The sequence below is a fragment of the Chiloscyllium punctatum genome, chromosome 6, assembly GCF_047496795.1.
Source record: "Chiloscyllium punctatum isolate Juve2018m chromosome 6, sChiPun1.3, whole genome shotgun sequence".
NCBI lineage: Eukaryota > Metazoa > Chordata > Chondrichthyes > Orectolobiformes > Hemiscylliidae > Chiloscyllium > Chiloscyllium punctatum.
This window is the reverse complement of record NC_092744.1, coordinates 74,729,401-74,748,563: the sequence shown is the minus strand read 5'-3', so window position 1 is coordinate 74,748,563 and position 19,163 is coordinate 74,729,401. Positions and strand designations below refer to the sequence as shown.

The 19,163-nt window shown below is 42.8% G+C and overlaps 1 protein-coding gene across 4 annotated transcripts in view; it reads right to left on the bottom strand.

Moving 5' to 3' along the window:
* The window catches only part of LOC140479079 (diacylglycerol kinase delta-like), a 149,982-nt gene that overhangs the window by 103,890 nt on the left and 26,929 nt on the right, over positions 1 to 19,163 (bottom strand). The window lies entirely within an intron of this gene.

Sequence of the window (19,163 nt, the reverse complement as noted above, 5' to 3'; positions counted from 1 at the left end):
TCAATTCCCCACCTCCTCCTCCTCCAACCACCACTTAAAAAGTAAGAATATGTGAGCTGGAGTAAGTGCCAAGTAGATTGTAGGCTAAAGTCAGCATTTTTCACCAAACCTTAATCATCTATCTTATCTATCTTAATCATCTATCTTATCACCTTATGTGACAAGGTGTCAAATTTTATCTAACACTCATGTAAAGCACTTTGGGATATTGTTGCATTATAAGAGTGAGAATTTTCCTTTGATTACTTTACAATTGTATAGTATCTTAAGCACAGAAACAAACTATTTACTCAAATGGGTCAAAGACTGCACTTATGCTCCACATGGTTTCTTTTCACCTGTTCTCATGTAACCCCACCAACACTTTCTTCTCTTCTGTGTTTTTCCCACTAAATGCATCCACATTGGAATAATTGAAATAAACAATGTGTTAGCATTTTACACATACTGTACTAACCACTGCTTGGATAAAGAGCTTTGGCCAGAATTTCCTTTGAATTTGTTAGTAACTACCCCTGTGTCTTAATGTCCTCTAGTTTTAGATTCCAGACCATTAAAAACATTTTCTTTACAAGTACTCTATTAAATCCAATGACAAACCTAACCTCTACTGAATTAGAGAATTGCTTTTGGAGCCCAGAACTCAAGATTGTTCAGCCTTTTCCGACAGGTATTTCTCTCTTATTTCAGTATAAACCTTATGAAACTACTGTGAATTCTCTTCAGTGCATCTACACCAGAGATTTGCACAGAAAACCCATGTGGACTAACCAAGGGTCTTAAAAGTGTCACATTAACTTAGGTCTCTTTTATTTCTCTCTCACAAGAAATGAATTTGAGTAATGAAGGCATCATTAAACTTGATTTGAGTTAAGCATTTGAAAAGGAAGCACACAGAAGTTACAATAACAGGTACAGGAAAATAGGATTTGAGTGATGGATACAGTTCAACAGTTTGCATAAAAAAGTGCAATGGGTTCCATATACAGAGGAACCTTGACTATCCAAAGGACACAAGTGGGGAGTATTTCATTCGGTTCACTGGATGCTGGATAACATAGTTTAGCCGAACATTGGACTTGCGACCTTGCCAGATAATCTGATATTGAAATAATCGAATGCCGGATAATCGAGGTTCCTCTGTACTGCTTCTTTCTATGCTTTAAGTTATAATGATGCTGAGAGAAGTTTGCAGTACGAGAGACCTTCGAGCATATGTAATGCAGAAAAGGCCTATGGATTAAAAGCTAATTGATTTCTCAACATGCTATTACACTCCAATGATCATAGAGAACATGATAGGTAAATAAATAACAGTGACTGATAATAACAGTCCGTTGATACAATTGGCCTCAATATTCTAGGACGTGAAGTTTGGGTCACGCAGGGGTGCAATCAGCCAGGATTTATACTCCTCACCATATTTTTGGAAAGAATAAATATGGATCATGGATTGAACAGAAACGGATGCAGTAATTATGCCCCCTGCATGGTCAAGCTCATGGAAGCCACTTGAATGAGATAGTGGAGAGTGGATGGCGATCAGGAAGCAGGAAGCCAGTGAAAGTCTTTGCACTGAAGAGGGAAAGAAAGGCACAAACCTTTACAGGTATGGTCCAAAAGAACATTTAACTTCTCAGCCTTGAGTCACAAATATCCTGAACATCTGTTAACTCTCTTCTTTCAAAGGCTGGAGCGGTTCCTTTGAACCATTATATGCTTCTCTGTCCTATATCTTATGGTCCCTTATTCACTCCTATTTACAATCCTATCTATTCAGTCAAGATTTGAATCCATCTAAGACTGTTAACTCATTTTTTAGATTTGACTCAGTCTAAACATTATGGCACAGACAACAGAACACGGGCTAACACCTTCAACATTTTGTCTGGCCTGACATCAATTGTTACAGTTAACTTGAGAATGTAACTTCAAAAAAAGTTTGTGATTCACACATGAAAGAAGTGAAACTAACACGGTCATTCTAACAGATGAGAGACTTAACAAACAATCAAGATATTTTTCAATTTATAATTTCAGTTACATCACACTGTAAACATTTGCTATAAATTCTGCATCTTACAATTATGTCCTCCACAACCACCTGATGAAGTTGCGGCGCTCCAAAAGCTTGTGCTTCCAATTAAACCTGTTGGACTATAACCTGGTGTTGTGTGATTTTTAAACTTTGTACACTCCAGTCCAACACTGGCATCTCCAAATCACAATTGCCGGCAGCATAACTACAGCTCAATCCTTCAATTATTTAACATTCACACTGGAATTAGATAAATAATTGGAAGGCAAAACATTTGCAGGGTAGTGGGGATGCAACAGTATGCTGGGATCAATTCGATAACTTTAACAAAGATTTTTCTGTGTTAGGTTATTTTACACTTTCACGTGATAATCTTAGGAAGAGATAATCTGCAACATACAATGTTGCTTTTACACATGCAATGAAATCTCTTCTCCACAAAGTTAGACAGCACTCCAATTCTGATGTTGCATTTTAATTTTCTTCAGCTCCATATAAGCAACACCATTGTGCTCCATTCCCAAAGCTCTGCCACGTTGAGATTCATCTTAGCTCTATAGGACTACAGAATTTTATGATTTATCACTTTTGCTCTGCCACTTTGCCAGAGAAATTACAAAGTAAACCCAATCTTAAGATCACTCCACCGATTGCCCTGTGCCTCCCTAGGCTACAAACGTTATTTATCTATTTTTCTGTAGAAGTTGTAGCTGTCTTTGGTTCAGCCACTTTGAATCCATAGTTACAATTGCAAAAGTGAAAAAAAAATTCTCTTCAACCTCTTTCTATGCCCTTTGTAACAGTTTTAAACTAATGACTTTTGTCATTGACAACACCAGCAGAGGAAATATTATTTTCCAATGTATTTTTTATAAAAAGTATTCCATAATCTGAAACAGGTCAATTAAATCTCCTCTTTGACTCTTTATTCTAGCTCAGATAAAGCAATTTTTTTCAACAGCTAACCATCTCCGTTAATGTGCTGGTCAGAAGTGTCTAATGCTCCATGTACAAATTAACCAATGCCCTTTATAAATTTAGCATCACAGCCTCTGATTTAAGCTTTGTTTCTTGCACTATATATCTCAACATTTCATTTGCCTTATTTACAGTTGACATACACTGTTGAGATGGTTCCAAAATCAAATCCACTAATGCCAAAAAATATTTTCCGGCATTATTTTCTATAGATTGCTATTATATGGTGCAGAATTTCAATAACTAGTTCTCCAGCTCATCCACTGAAGCTTTGCAGAACATCTGGAATCTGGAGAAATTGCATTGGATATATAAGGCACTGAATGAAGGAGAAAATGGAAATGGAACATATATTCCATCCTCAATAATGGAACAGCCCAACACATCAGTGCAAAAGATAATGCAATCACAACAATCTTCAGCCAGAACTGCTCATGCTGATCCATCTCTGCTTCCTCCAGTAGTCCCCATCATTACAGATGCCATTCCCAGCCAATTCAGTCCACATGATATCACAGACCAGTTGGAGGCACTGGACACGGCAAAGGCTATGGGCCCTGACAACATTCCGGCAATAGTACTGAAGACGACATGTACTCCAGAACTTGCCACTCCCCTAGCAGTACAGCTACAACACGGGCATCTACCTAAAACATGGGAAAATTCCCAAGGTATGCAGGACAAATCCAAACTGGCCAATTACCACCCCATTAGTCTACTCTCAATCATCAGCAAAATGATAAAAGGTGTCATCAACAGTGCTCTCAGCATCTGTTTAGCAACAATCTACTCACCAGCATCGAGTTTGGGCCTGACTCTCCAATGGTTCAAGTCATACCTGCCACATCGGAAGATGGTTTTGGTTGTGGAGGTCAATCATCTCAACTCTAGGATATTTCTGCAGAAGATACTCAGGGTGGTGTCCTGGGCCCAAATCATCTACAGGTATTTCATGAATGGCTTTCCCTTCATTATAGGGTCAGAAGTGTGGATGTTTGCCAATGATTGCACAACGTTCAGCACCATTTGAAATTCCTGAAGCAGTCCATGGCCAAATGCAACAAGACCTGGAAAATACTCAGGCTTGTGCTGAAAATTGACAAGGAGCATTCAGGAGAAATTGAGGATTGCAGATGCTGGAGATCAGAGTTGAAGAGTGTGGTGTTGGAAAATTACAGCCAGTCAGGCAGCATTCGAGGAGGAGAGTCAAGATGAAGAGTTTATGCCCGAAACATCGACTCTCCTGCTCCTTGAGTAACATTCAGAACACACAAATGCCAGGCAATGACCACCTCAACTAAAAAAACCACCTAACCACCACCCCTTGATATTCAAAGGTGTTATCACCGATGAATTCCTTTCTCTCAACATCATGGGATGACCAAAGACCAGAAACTTAACAGATACAGAAACTTAAACACACATATCAATAAGTTCAAAAACAGCTGCTGCCCTGCAGTTAATAGACTGCTGAATGGATCTCTCTAATTTCAAATCTACTGCTGATCTTGTTTTGTACACCTTCAGCCGTAATCCTGTATGCCTCACTCTACTTTAACACTCTATGATCTGCACGTCCTCCTATGTTATGATCTGCCTGCACTGTACATGAAACACATTTCACTGTGTTAAGATACATGTGATAACAGTAAATCAAATCAAAACTTAACTGATTCGCCATATAAATACAGTGCCCAGGAATTCTGCACAGAGTAACTAACCTTCTGCCTCCCCAAAGCCCATCCACGATCTACATGACTCAAGTCAGGTGTGTGATGGAATACTTCCTACTTGCATGAATTAGCGCAGCCCAACAACACTTAAGAAGCTTGACACCACCAAAAATAATACTGGATTAGTGGTGCTGGAAGAGCACAGCAGTTCAGGCAGCATCCAACGAGCAGCGAAATCGACGTTTCAGGCAAAAGCCCTTCATCAGGAATAAAGGCAGTGAGCCTGAAGCGTGGAGAGATAAGCTAGAGGAGGGTGGGGGTGGGGAGAGAGTAGCATACAGTACAATGGGTGAGTGGGGGAGGAGATGAAGGTGATAGGTCAGGGAGGGGAGGGTGGAGTGGATAGGTGGAAAAGGAGATAGGCAGGTAGGACAAGTCAAGGAGACAGTGCTGAACTGGAAGTTTGAAACTAGGATGAGGTGGGGGAAGGGGAAATGAGGAAGCTGTTGAAGTCCACATTGATGCCCTGGGGTTGAAGTTTCCGAGGCGGAAGATGAGGCGTTCTTCCTCCAGGCGTCTGGTGGAGAGGGAGCGGCGGTGAAGAAGGCCCAGGACCTCCATGTCCTCGGCAGAGTGGGAGGGGGAGTTGAAATGCTGGGCCATGGGGCGGTTTGGTTGATTGGTGTGGGTGTCCCGGAGATGTTCCCTAAAGCGCTCTGCTAGGAGGCGCCCAGTCTCCCCAATGTAGAGGAGACCACATTGGGAGCAACGGATACAATAAATGATATTAGTGGATGAGCAGGTAAAACTTTGATGGATGTGGAAGGCTCCTTTAGGGCCTTGGATAGAGGTGAGGGAGGAGGTGTGGGCACAGGTTTTACAGTTCCTGTGGTGGCAGGGGAAAGTGCCAGAATGGGAGGGTGGGTCGTAGGGGGGTGTGGACCTGACCAGGTAGTCACGGAGGGAACGGTCTTTGCGGAAGGCGGAAAGGGGTGGGGAGGGAAATATATCCCTGGTGGTGGGGTCTTTTTGGAGGTGGCGGAAATGTCGGTGGATGATTTGGTTTATGCGAAGGTTTGTAGGGTGGAAGGTGAGCACCAGGGGTGTTCACCACCAAACATAAAGCAGCCGACTTGACTGGCACCAGCTCGTCAACCTGACGCTCAGCAGCAACAATGTGTACTATCCACAAGATAAACTGCAGAAATTTTACCCAAGAGCATCTAACAGCACCTTCCACAGCCACTTCCATCTTGAAGGACAAGAGCAGCAGAGACATGGGAACACTACCAATGCAAGATTGCCTTCAAGCCACTCACCATTATGACTTGGAAATATATTGCTGTTCCTTCACTGTCGGTGGGTCAAAATCCTGGAATTCCCTCCCTAATAACATTGTGGATATTCCAACAGCAAGTGGACTGCAATGCTTCAAATAAGGCAGCTCAACACCCCTCTCTCAAGCATAACCAGGAATGAGGAGTCAATGCTAGCCACTCAGCGACATCCACGTCTCATGAGTGAATAAAAAAAGTGACTAAGCTTGACACTGTGAGGGAGCTGGGTTAATGTTGGGACATTCAATAATTTGCTGAAAATGTGTTGCTGGAAAAGCGCAGCAGGTCAGGCAGCATCCAAGGAACAGGAGAATCGACGTTTCGGGCATCAGCCCTTCTTCAGGAATGAGGAAAGTGTGTCCAGCAGGCTAAGGTAAAAGGTAGGGAGGAGGGACTTGGGGGAGGGGCGTTGGGAATGCGATAGGTGGAGGGAGGTCAAGGTGAGGGTGATAGGCTGGAGTGGGGTGGTCGCGGAGAGGTCAGGAAGAAGATTGCAGGTTAGGAAGGCGGTGCTGAGTTCGAGGGATTTGACTGAGACAAGGTGGGGGGAGGGGAAATGAGGAAACTGGAGAAATCTGAGTTCATCCCTTGTGGTTGGAGGGTTCCCAGGCGGAAGATGAGGCGCTCTTCCTCCAACTGTCGTGTTGCCATGGTCTGGAGATGGAGGAGTCCAAGGACCTGCATGTCCTTGGTGGAGTGGGAGGGGGAGTTGAAGTGTTGGGCTACGGGGTGGTTGGGTTGGTTGGTCCGGGTGTCCCAGAGGTGTTCTCTGAAACGTTCCGCAAGTAGGTGGCCTGTCTCCCCAATATAGAGGAGGCCACATCGGGTGCAGCGGATGCAATAGATGATGTGTGTGGAGGTGCAGGTGAATTTGTGGCGGATATGGAAGTGTCCCTTGGGGCCTTGGAGGGAGGTAAGGGGGGAGGTGTGGGCGCAAGTTTTGCATTTCTTGCAGTTGCAGGGAAAGGTGCCGGGAGTGGAGGTTGGGTTGGTGGGGGGTGTGGACCTGACGAGGGAGTCACGGAGGGAGTGGTCTTTTCGGAACGCTGATAGGGAAGGGGAGGGAAATATGTCCCTGGTGGTGGGGTCCGTTTGGAGGCGGCGGAAATGACGGCGGATGATACGCTGGACATGGAGGTTGGTGGGGTAGTAGGTGAGGACCAGTGGGGTTCTATCCTGATGGCGGTTGGAGGGGCGGGGCTCAAGGGCAGAGGAGTGGGAAGTGGAAGAGATGCGGTGGAGGGCATCGTCGACTACGTCTGGGGGGAAATTGCAGTCCTTGAAGAAGGAGGCCATCTGGGTGGTACGGTTTTGGAACTGGTCCTCCTGAGAGCAGATGCGGCGGAGACGAAGGAATTGGGAATATGGGATGGCGTTTTTACAGGGGGCAGGGTGGGAGGAGGTGTAGTCTAGGTAGCTGTCGGTCGGTTTATAGTAAATGCCCGTGTCGATACAGTCACCCGAGATGGAAATGGAAAGGTCTCGGAAGGGGAGGGAGGAGTCTGAGACGGTCCAGGTGAATTTGAGGTCGGGGTGGAAAGTGTTGGTAAAGTGGATGAACTGCTCAACCTCCTCATTGGGAGCACGAGGCAGCGCCGATACAGTCATCGATGTAGCGGAGGAAAAGGTGGGAGGTGGGGCCAGTGTAGCTGCGGAAGATGGACTGTTCCACATATCCTACGAAGAGGCAGGCTTAGCTGCTGCTCCTTGGATGCTGCCTGACCTGCTGCGCTTTTCCAGCAACACATTTTCAGCTCTGATCTCCAGCATCTGCAGTCCTCACTTTCTCCTCGAACATTCAATAATTTGGCTACATGGAGATTTGTTTTACCTTAAATCTCAGTGAAATTATCAGGATTTGCTGGCAAGGACTCACAGAACACATGTCCAGTAACACAGAATTTCATAGGTAACAATGATACTTGTTTGCGAGTGATTGCCAATGATGCCAATAACGATAATAAATTATTCACAACGGTTTTACAGATTTAGTATGATCCTCTCCTACATTCCGGAACAGGAGTCCGCATGATACTGTAAAAACTTATGTGGCTAATTATGGATTTGACATAAGATAAGACACCTGACAGTTAAGCAGAGAGCTGAATGCTGACATGCTAGACTAAGTTCGCTTTACGTATAAAGCGCAAGATGACTACAATTAAATTGCCGAGTGAATGTTTCATCAGTTTTGGCAAATAGTCTTATGCTTGCCTGTAATTCACTCCCTGATTCCCAAGTTTCATACTCTTAATGAGATCATTCAGAGATGACTATATAAAGAACTTAAAAAGAAAGAAAAATACCAAATACCTTAATGGTACGCAGACATAACCGTAACAGACGGTTTTAAGGAGAGCTAAGAGGCAGCATTTCTTTAATATTTTCCAAATAACCCATTCAGAGATGTTATGACGCACTTCTGGAACAAGTGGGACTTGAATCCCAGCATCCTGGCTCAGAGGTAGGGACACTACCACTGCACCAGAGATCTCTGACAGTACTCCTTTAAACAGGTTGTTGCAATGAATTCATTGTCTGAGTGATCCTGCTAATTAACAGGTTTATGAATTAGCTGAGCTTTGGACACCAGTTTCCACCAAATTTCCCACTTTTAGTTGTAGGTGGTGGTTGTGGATTGGCCTCTATGAGATTCAGAAACAAGTACTGAACACCTCACATTATTAACTAGTAGCTCACCTTGTAACCCCAAAGATTCATTGCCGTTAGCATTCTTGCTGTCCACCATCCGTTAGAAAATGGTCCTTACTGGATTTTTGCATGTGCAATGAAATGGCTTATCCATCCTCCTAGAAAATTTGACTTTTCAGCTAGGAACTGGTTCTGCCGTTTCCACTCATTCAGAACGTTTTTGCAGCTGAGTTACTGTTGAAGCCCACTTTTTCTAAATTAAGTAAAATACTTAAACTCTTCGGGTCGATGTTTTAATCTATATATAGAGCGCTGATGGGAATATAGAGCTTTAGATGGTAGGAGGGGATTTTTGGTATGTAGTTTTCGCTTGGCTAAGATGGTATCTGATTTGAAGGACACTGAAATATGTATGCAACTGTAATGTGTCAACATCTGTGTGGCCAAATGTGCTTAAATGGAACTATCACAAGAGTAAAACAAGGTGACTCCACCCAATTCATATGCAGGGTCAGTTTAAAGATGAATATGGAAGACTGAGGAAGGGGCTTAGTATTCCTCATTTCTCCTTTACTTTTAACCCATAGTGACTTGGGAGGAGAGCTTGCAGTCAGTACGCAGACATGACTTTTGATCATATCCAGGCCCAGAATGCAATTTTTTTTGGTCTGGTACAACAGTGCATCAGGTATATTCTTTTTAAAAATTACCCATCGTGTTCTTTGAATGATACTGCAGATATAAAAAGAAGCAGGATTCTGCCTTATCTGTGCTCAGCTGGGCTCCATTTGTGCAGATCTGCCAAAATGTTAATTGTAATCTGTCATCCTTTTATTTTATGACAGGTTGAAACTGTACATGCTATTCAACAGAGAGAAACAGAGGGAATTTTAACAGCAGGAAGATTGTTAAGCCCCAAACACTTTATAACAGACCAGGTCCACCTGTCCACTTTCTCAGTGTATTCTATACACAATTTTTATTTCAAAACTAAGTCAAAATTAAACCAATCCATTAGCAGTAATCCGAATGGCTTGAAGCAATTGATCAAAGTTGGGTTTCTTGGCATACTGTCTTTATGTTGGTCTGAGTAACACAAGAAAAACAATGTAAGTGCTCCTTGCATGTACATGTCATGAACCCAAAGCAAAGGTAACAACTCATGGTTTCTTGCATAGGCAACAACTGTGAGAATCAATGACTGTAAGTTTCACACAGTTTTAAATGCACAGTTTGAAGTTGATGCTGACATATTGATCTGACTAAACGAGGATGAGATTTTAGTTGGAAACTGAATCTTACAGATGCTGGAAGTCTGAAATAAAAGTACAAAATGTTGGAAATACTATCTTCTCTTCCATCACAAACCTTTCTTATGTCCTTGTCATACACATTCCTTGGTCAAAACCTATGACATTGCTAAATTTTCTCCGTTCTGATGAAAGGTCGTCAAGATGAAACAGCAACTTTGTCTCTGCACATGTTGCCTGACCTGACGAATAGTTCTAGCAGTTTCTATTTGACCATTAGCTTTTAGTGTTTGGAAAAGAAAATGTTGTCAGCGCAAAATTAGTGCTGGGGAATCTGCCTTTTTCCCTAGTTCGACAGAAGGAAGGCCAGCAAGTTGTAGAGCCAGAGTAAAGTTCCTTTGTCTCTACATTACTATCACTCAGTCCCAAGATTCAGAAGATCACCATCTACTTGTACCAAGTTAAATATCGTATAACAACAGGTTATTGTCCAACAGGTTTCCTGGAAGCACTAGCTTTCAAAGCATCGCTTCTTCATCAGCTGTTGGGGGAGCAGAATCATAAGACACAGAATTTATAACAACAGGATTGCAGTACCTTGGAATGGAATATTAAACAAATTGAGCTTAAGTCTTTCATCTTTTAGAATGATCACATTGGTTTCATATGTAAATCCCAGAACTTTTTTGAAGTTACATTCTCAAGATAGCTTTAACAATAGGTGTCATCTCAGCTCAGATAATGCGTTGAAGGTGTGAGGTTAATGTCGGTCTGTGTCCCAATGACTGTATTTCTAAAATGGGATTTACAGAATCCTGCGAATCCTCTTGCAAGGATGCCTGCCTTGATGAAATAGAATCAGTCAGACCTAACATTAGGACAGAGAAAGACTTTAATCCATTATCAATGCACACCTTCAATGCATTACCTGACCTGAGATGGCACCTATTCTGAAAGCTATCTTGAGAATGTAAGTTTAAAAAAGTTCTGTGATTTACGTATGAATGAACCCAAACTAACATGATCATTCTAAAATATTTGGAGATGCCGGTGTTGGACTGGGGTGTACAAAGTTAAAAATCACACACCAGGTTATAGTCCAACAGGTTTAATTGGAAGCACTAGCTTTCGGAGCGCCGCTCCTTCATCAGGTGGTTGTGGAGGACACAGTTGTAAGACACAGAATTTATAGCACAAGTTTACAGTGTGATGTAACTGAAATTATTGCTATAAATTGTGTGGTCTTATAATTGTATACTCCACAACCACCTGAAGAAGGAGTGGTGATTCGAAAACTAGTGCTTCTAATTAAATCTATTCGACTATATCCTGGTGTTGTGTGATTTTTAACATTCTAAGTGATGAAAGCCCTAAACTAAATTTGTTTAATATTACATTCTATGACACTGCAATCCTGTTGCTACAAATTCTGTGTCTTATGATTCTGCTCCACAACCACCTGAAGAGCAGCACTTCGAAAGCTAGTGCTTCCAAATAAGCCTGTTGGACTTAACAACACCAGCACCTCCAAATCATACTTGCACCAGGGATTTACTTGTTAACTCAGGACTACTTTCTGCTGCATTGTGAAACAAGACTCTCAAGCTTTTTTAAAGCAGACTCTTCAAGCCAGCTGACAAAGATGTTTCAGTCCTAACTTTATGGGTTTATTAAAATCCAGGCTCCAGAAATAAAAGGCTAGTCTCTAATCCACTACACCTCCCAGTACCTTAGGAGAACTGAATTTATTTTGCTTCAGACAATGATTTGCATGGGTCAGTGATGAAGGTTGTACTATAGGACTACCCACCTGTTGGATTACTGTCTGTGCTCACTTTAAAATGTGCATTTTGATGCATTTGTGCCAGTGCTTTTTTTGGAATGCACGTTAAACTGTGCGCCTTCCCCTCTCTATTGAGGTCCCAATGAACAATCTGCACTGCCACTGATTTCTTACGATCAGATACCTATTCATCTTTATCTTTTCTCCTTATGAAGCCCAGCCCTTTCTTGAACCTGCTCTATCCCAATTAGTGTTTGGTACCTAAACTTTGTCATCCCTGCATGTGAATCTCATGCCACGTTTTGCAAAAATCCAAAAAGATGACAGTATCTATAACATTTTATTACCGACACAGGGATTTTCTTGAAAAGTTGATGCACTGATGAAAAATGACCTCTTCTTTCCAAATCTATGCTGCCTCTGTTCAGGCTATGCTTTTGAAATGTTCACTAATTCTGTCCTGTATTTTGAACTTAGTGTTTACATGAAATTGAGATAAGACCTACCAGCCTATAATTTCCTGGTTCATCCTGTTCCCAGTTCTTGGACACACCCTACCTTCCACACTTTCTACTTCCAACAATTTTATGAAAATTACAGCTGGTGCCATCTCTTTGAGCTCTTTCAGTATCTATCCCAATGAGAAGATGGTGAGTGAGCGTGGGAGTGGCAGTGAGTGGATAGGCAGTGGGTGGAGAGTTTGAACGCAGTAAACAGGAGACAGTCAGTGAGCAGGGAGGTTAGCCAGAGATAGGGTCTCGAACAGGAGACAGGATTGATTTGAAGTGGGATCTTCCTGCAACAAAGTACTGGCTTGGGAAGGTGCAAGACCCAAGTGTGGGTCTGCCTAAAAGCTGCAAACAGTAGGGGTTTCATTGGCACTGCCTGTCACATTCTGAACTTGGGGAAGAGGTACTTCTCTCAAACAAGCTGGAAAGCTGTGTCCTATGAACATATAACAGTACAGCACAGGAACAGGAACAGGCCCTTCGGTCCTCTCTGTCTACCATGTTTGGCCAGTTGGGACTGCCTTCAGGTTTTAAATGGCTGGGAGAGTCTTCGCAGATTAATCATTAGCCATCTGCTTTCTGGCCTGGCTTTAGCAATGAATAAGGGACTATCTAGTGTCATAATGAGTGGTTATTACTTTGTTGATATGAGGAGTTACTTTTATGATTTGCTTCCAGAGTGAATCTCATTTTTTTGTGGGGTTAGAACTGGTTAATCACAAGGTGAAGGGTTTATTTGGTGGGTTATGATGCCGTGGTTGGCTTTATTATGGTGGGGGATTAGTCCTGAGGAGAGTAGGGGTCTTCTTGGTGGTTTTACAGCTGTGCTAAGAGGTTGCTGGGGAGAAGCTGCTAATATGGTGGAGGTCCTTAAGAGGGTTTTAGTGTCATGATGTGGTCTTCCTACAGTGGTTTAGTACGGAGGAGTGGGTTTTACCAATAGGGTTAAATCGCTGAGGTGGTGGCCTCATGAGAAAGTTTAATTTTAACTTAACTTGCCCAGATGGAGGCTCTGCTGAATGGGGTTTAGCAGCTCGGTTTGTTTTCACCCAGAAGTGGGAAGTTGGCAGCCATGAGAGTGGTGAGGTCATGTCTACACCTGCAATCTGGGTCCTGCTGGTCGATACCTTTCAACATTACGAAGAGTAAACAGCTAAAGGGGTAAATTCAATACAAAATTTGGAGTATAGTCCCATTAAGTCAGCACCTTCTGGCAACTCTTGCACCCAAAATAAGCAACTTATGCCTTTCCTCTGGATTTAGCCTATGAAGTTGGTAGGCGTGGGGAGGAGGGAGGTTGTACCTCCCAAAATCATCCCTCAACTATAAGATCTAAACAAAAATGTTGACATTTTGGATTTGAAGCACTATGTGTTCGCAACAATGACTTACATTCCATAGCTAATGTATGACATTAGCTTAATGCTGATATTGCACCTCTGAAACAAACACATTAATGAAAAAAAGACTCTATCTGTGAGGATAATTACACCTTCCATTGTCATGGACAGAGTGCTGCAGTGCATTGAGTCACAAGTAGCAACCTCAGAATGCCTCATGTTTCTATTGCTATCATCTGATGGAGGTGGTCAACTTCATGCATACCCGTGCACCAACTCTGTACGCCACAGCCTCAGACAAGCAATATTTTTATAATTCCCTAGGTAGTGTTATGAAGTATTTTCCATATGGTGAGAAGCTCTTCTCTTGGGTAACTTCATAGCATAGATAGGGGCTGACTGTGATTCACAGTCAATATCTGTCAGAGGGTGAGACACAATCAACGATAACGGATAAAACCTTGAGCTTGCCCTGAATGAACTCTGTATCACCAACATTTTCTTTCAGGGCAGACACTGCCACAAGAATCAAGGCATCCTACAAGGTCTGGAGGTTGGCAACAACTAGACCTGGTCAACACAATAAGTCAATTTTCCCAGTGTTCTTGATTAGATTAGATTTACTCCAGTGCAGAAACAGGCCCTTCGGCCCAACAGGTCACACCGACCCTCCGAAGAGTAACCCACCCAGACCCATTCATCCACTCCCTACTAACGCACCTATCACTATAGGCAATTTAGCATGGTCAATTCACCTGACCCACACATCTTTGGATTGTGGGAGGAAACCCATGCAGATACGGGGAGAATGTGCAAACTCCACACAGACAGTCACTCGAGGCTGGAATCGAACCTGGGTCCCTGGTGCTGTGAGGCAGCAGTGCTAACCACTGAGCCACTGTGCCATTCTTCATACCTGCACCTACCACAGCACAGACTGTAACACTCTTTTCAGCAACAGAATAAAGATGCACCCCTCAAATGCTTCACTGTTTCAAATAAAGCAGCCTGCTGTGCAGCAACATCTCGGACACAAGTAATGATGCCAAATAGCAGCACTTAACATAATTGCTAGAACAATTTCTACCCAATTAAGGTCTACCTGGAAGCATTGATGCTACTATTGATAAAGTTTATAAATGACTGAACCCAATCATCGATAAAGCAACAGAAGCATTAACTGGAAAAGGTAAACTTGCAACAAGAGGAGGAGATCATAGACCCTCTTAGCTGGGTGACATTTGGCATTGATGCAAAACACAAAAGCTACAAAATAAACTCAAGAATGAAGGATCTTGTAGCACTGTGGTAAATGTTCCTACCTCTAGGCCAGAAAGCCTAGGTTCAAGTCCCGCTTGGTCCAGAGTTACATCACAACATCCCTGAGCAAGTGATCAGAATTACCTAACAAATGAGGTAAAGCACTGTAAGACCACCTTGCAAAGGATTGGGAGATATTGTGCAAACAGACACTGGATCAACTTACGTGAAGAAATCCAAATAGAACACGACAATTGGAATCCAGTAGCTATATATATTTTATTCATATTTACATATAATCAGAGAGTCATAGAGATGTACAGCATGGGAACAGACCCTTTGGTCCAACTCGTCCATGCCAACCAGATATCCCAACTCAATCTAGTCCCACCTGCCAGCACCTGGCCCATATCCCTCCAAACCCCTCCAGATTCATATACCCATCCAGAAGCCTTTTAAATGTTGCAATTGTACTAGTCTCCACCACTTCCTTTGGCAGCTCATTCCATACACGTACCACCGTCTGCATGAAAAAGTTGCCCTTTAGGTCTCTTTTACATCTTTCCCCTCTCACCATAAACCTATGCCCTCTAGTTCTGGACTCCCCACCTCAAGGTTAACACTTTCGCTATTTATCCTATCCATGCCCCTCAGGATTTTGTAAACCTCTATAAGGTCACCCCTGAGCCTCCAATGCTTCAGGGAAAACAGCCCCAATCTATTCAGCCTCTCCCTATAGCTCAAATCCTCCAACCCTGGCAACATCCTTGTAAATCTTTTCTGAACCCTTTCAAGTTTCACAACATCTTTCCGAGAGGAAGGAAACCAGAATTACACGCAATTGGCCTAACCAATGTCCTGTACAGCCACAACATGACCTCCCAACTCCTGTACTCAATACTCTGACCAATAAAGGAAAGCATACCAAACACCTTCTTCACTAGCTATCTACCCGCAACTCCACCTTCAAGGAGCAATGACCCTGCACTCCAAGGTCTCTTTGTTCAGCAACACTCCTGAGGACCTTACCATTAAGTGCATCAGTCCTAAGATTTCCTTTCCAAAAATGCAGCACCTCACATTTATCTAAATTAAAATCCATCTGCCACCTCTCAGCCCATTGGCCCATCTGATCAAGATCCTGTTGTAATCTGAGGTAACTTTCTTTGCTGTCCACTACACCTCCAATTTTGGTGTCATCTGCAAACTTACCAACTATATCTCTTATGCTCACATCCAAATCATTTATATAAATGATGAAAAGTAGTGGATCCAGCACCCGATGCTTGTGGTACTCCACTAGTCACAGGCCTCCAGTTGAAAAACAACCTTTATCACCACCTTCTGTCTTCTACCTTTGAGCCAGTTCTGTATCCAAATGGCTAGTTCTCCTGTATTCCGTGAGATCTAACCTTGCTCACTAGTCTCCCATGGGGAACCTTGTTGAATGCCTTACTGAAGTCCAAAGAGGTCATGTCCACCGCTCTGCCCTCATCAATCCTCTCTGGCTCACTGGTCTATAGTTCCCTGGCTTGTCCTTACCATCTTTCTTAAACAGCGGAACCATATCAGCCAACCTCCAGTCTTCTGGCACCTCACCTGTGACTATTGATGATACAAATATCTCAGTAATACGCCCAGCAATTACTTCCCTAGCTTCCCACAAAGTTCTAGTGTACACTTGAGCAGGTCCTGGGGATTTATCCACTTTTATGCGTTTCAAGATATCCAGCACCTCCTCTTCTGTAATTTGGACATGTTTCAAGATGGCACAATCTATTTCCCTACATTCTATATCTTCCATGTCCTTTTCCACAGTAAACACTGACGCAAAATACTCATTTAGTATCTCCTCCATCTCCTGCGGCTCCACACAAAGGCTGCCTTGCTGATCTTTGAGGGGCCCTACTCTCCCCAAGTTACGCTTTTGTCCTTAATGCATTTGTAAAAACCCTTTGGATTCTCCTTAACTCTCCCTATTTACCCTTTTGTCTTTAATAATTTATAAAATGCCTTTGAATTCTCCTTAACCCTATTTTCCAAAGTTATACTCATGTCCGCTTTTGGCCTTCCTGATTTCCCTCTTAAGTATACTCCTACTGCCTTTATACTCTTCTAAGGATTCATTTGATCTATCCTGTCTATACCTGATATATGCTTCCTTATTTTTCTTAACCAAAACCTCGATTTCATTGGTCATCCAGCATTCCCTATACCTACCAGCCTTTCTTTTCATGCTAGCAGGGATATACTTTCTCTGGACTTTCATTATCACATTTCTGAAGGCTTCCCATTTTCCAGCCGTCTCTTTACCTGCGAACATCTGCCTCCACTCAGCTTTCAAAAGTTCTTGCCTAATACCGTCAAAATTGGCCTTTCTCCAATTTAGAACTTCAACTTTTAGATCTGGTCTATCCTTTTCCATCACTATTTTAAAAAAAATAGAATTATGGTCACTAGTCCCAAAGTGCTCCCCCACTGACACCCCAGTCACGTGCCCTGCCTCATTTCCCAATAGTAGGTCACGTTTTGCACCTTCTCTAGTAGATACATCCACATACTGAATCAGAAAATTGTCTTGTAAACACTTAATAAATTCCTATCCATCTAAAGCCTTAACATTCTGGCAATCCCAGTCTATGTTTGGAAAGTTTAAATCCTCTACCATAACCACCCTATTATTCTTACAGATAGCTGAGATCTCCTTACAAGTTTGTTTCTCAATTTTCCCCTGACTATTAGGGGGTCTATAATACAATCCCAATAAGGTGATCATCCCTTTCTTATTTCTCAGTTCCACCCAAATAACTTGGGTGAAATTATACACCCTGGATGTATTTCCGGGAATATCCTGTCTCAGTACAGCTGTAATGTTATCCCATATTAAAAATGCCACTCCCCCTCCTCTCTTGCCTCCCTTTCTATCCTTCCTGTAGCATTTGTATCCTGGAACATTAAGCTGCCAGTCCTGTCCATCCCTGAGCCATGTTTTTATAATTGCTCTGATATCTCAGTCCCATGTTTCTAACCATGTCGAGTTCATCTGCCTCCCCTCTTAGGCCTCGTTTATTGAAATAAATGCAGCTTAATTTATCAGTTCTACCTTGTTCTCTGCTTTGTCCCTGCCTGCCCCAACTGTTTGACTCACCTTTGTTCTCAACTGTGCCAGTCACAGATTGAAATCTTTCCTCACTACCTCCCTGGGTCCCATGCCTCCACCTTACTTGTTTAATTCTTCTAATCAGCTCTAGCAAATCTCTCTGCCAGTATATTAGCCCCCTTCCAATTAGGTGCAATCGTTCCTCTTGTACAGGTCACTTCTACCCAAAACAGCTTCCAATTATCCAAAAACGTGAATTCTTCTCCCATACACCAGCTCCTCAGCCATGCATTCATCTGCTCTATCCTCCTATCCCTGCCCTCACTAGCTCGTAGTACCTGGAGTAATCCAGATTAACTACTCTTGATGACCTCCTTTTTAAATTCCTGCCTAACTCTCGGTAATCTCCCTTCAGAATCTCAACCTTTTCCCTTCCTATGTCGTTGGCTCCAATGACCTCCTGCTGGCCCCTCTCCCCCTTGAGGACATTCTGCACTTAGTCTGAGAAATCCTTGATCCTGGCACCAAGGAAGCAACACACCGTTCTGATTTTTTGCTGCTGGACATAGAAACGTCTGTCTGTACTTCAGACTAGACAGTGCCCTAAGCCAATCAATTGCTTCGAACCCAACGTACCTCTCATTACATTAGAGCCTGTCTCAATACCAGAAACTTGACTGTTCGTGCTACGTTCCCCTGAGAATCCATCACCCCCTACATTTTCCAAAACAGCATACTTGTTTGAAATGGGGATAGAAGACTTTCTGCCTACCTCTCTTACCTTTCTTGGAGTTAACACATCTATGTGACTGTATCTGAGACTTCCCCCCTTCCTATAACTGCCATCCAACACATTCCCTTGTTCTTATAAATTCTTCATTGCTTCTAACTGCTTCTCCAAACGATCCATTCAATCTGACAGGATTCGCAATCAATGGCATTTATTGCAGATATAATCCTCAGTAACCCATAAACTCTCGCTAAACTCCCACATCTGACAAGAAGGAAGCCTTCAGAAATGAGATAACGAGAATCCAGTGAAAGTATATTCCTGTGAGGGTGAAAGGAAAGGCTGATAGGTATAGGGAATGCTGGATGACTAAAGAAATTGAGGGTTTGGTTAAGAAAAAGAAGGAAGCATGTGTAAGGTATAGATAGGATAGATCAAGTGAATCGTGAGAAGAGTATAAAGGCAGTAGGAGTATACTTAAGAGGGAAATCAGGAGGGCAAAAAGAGGACATG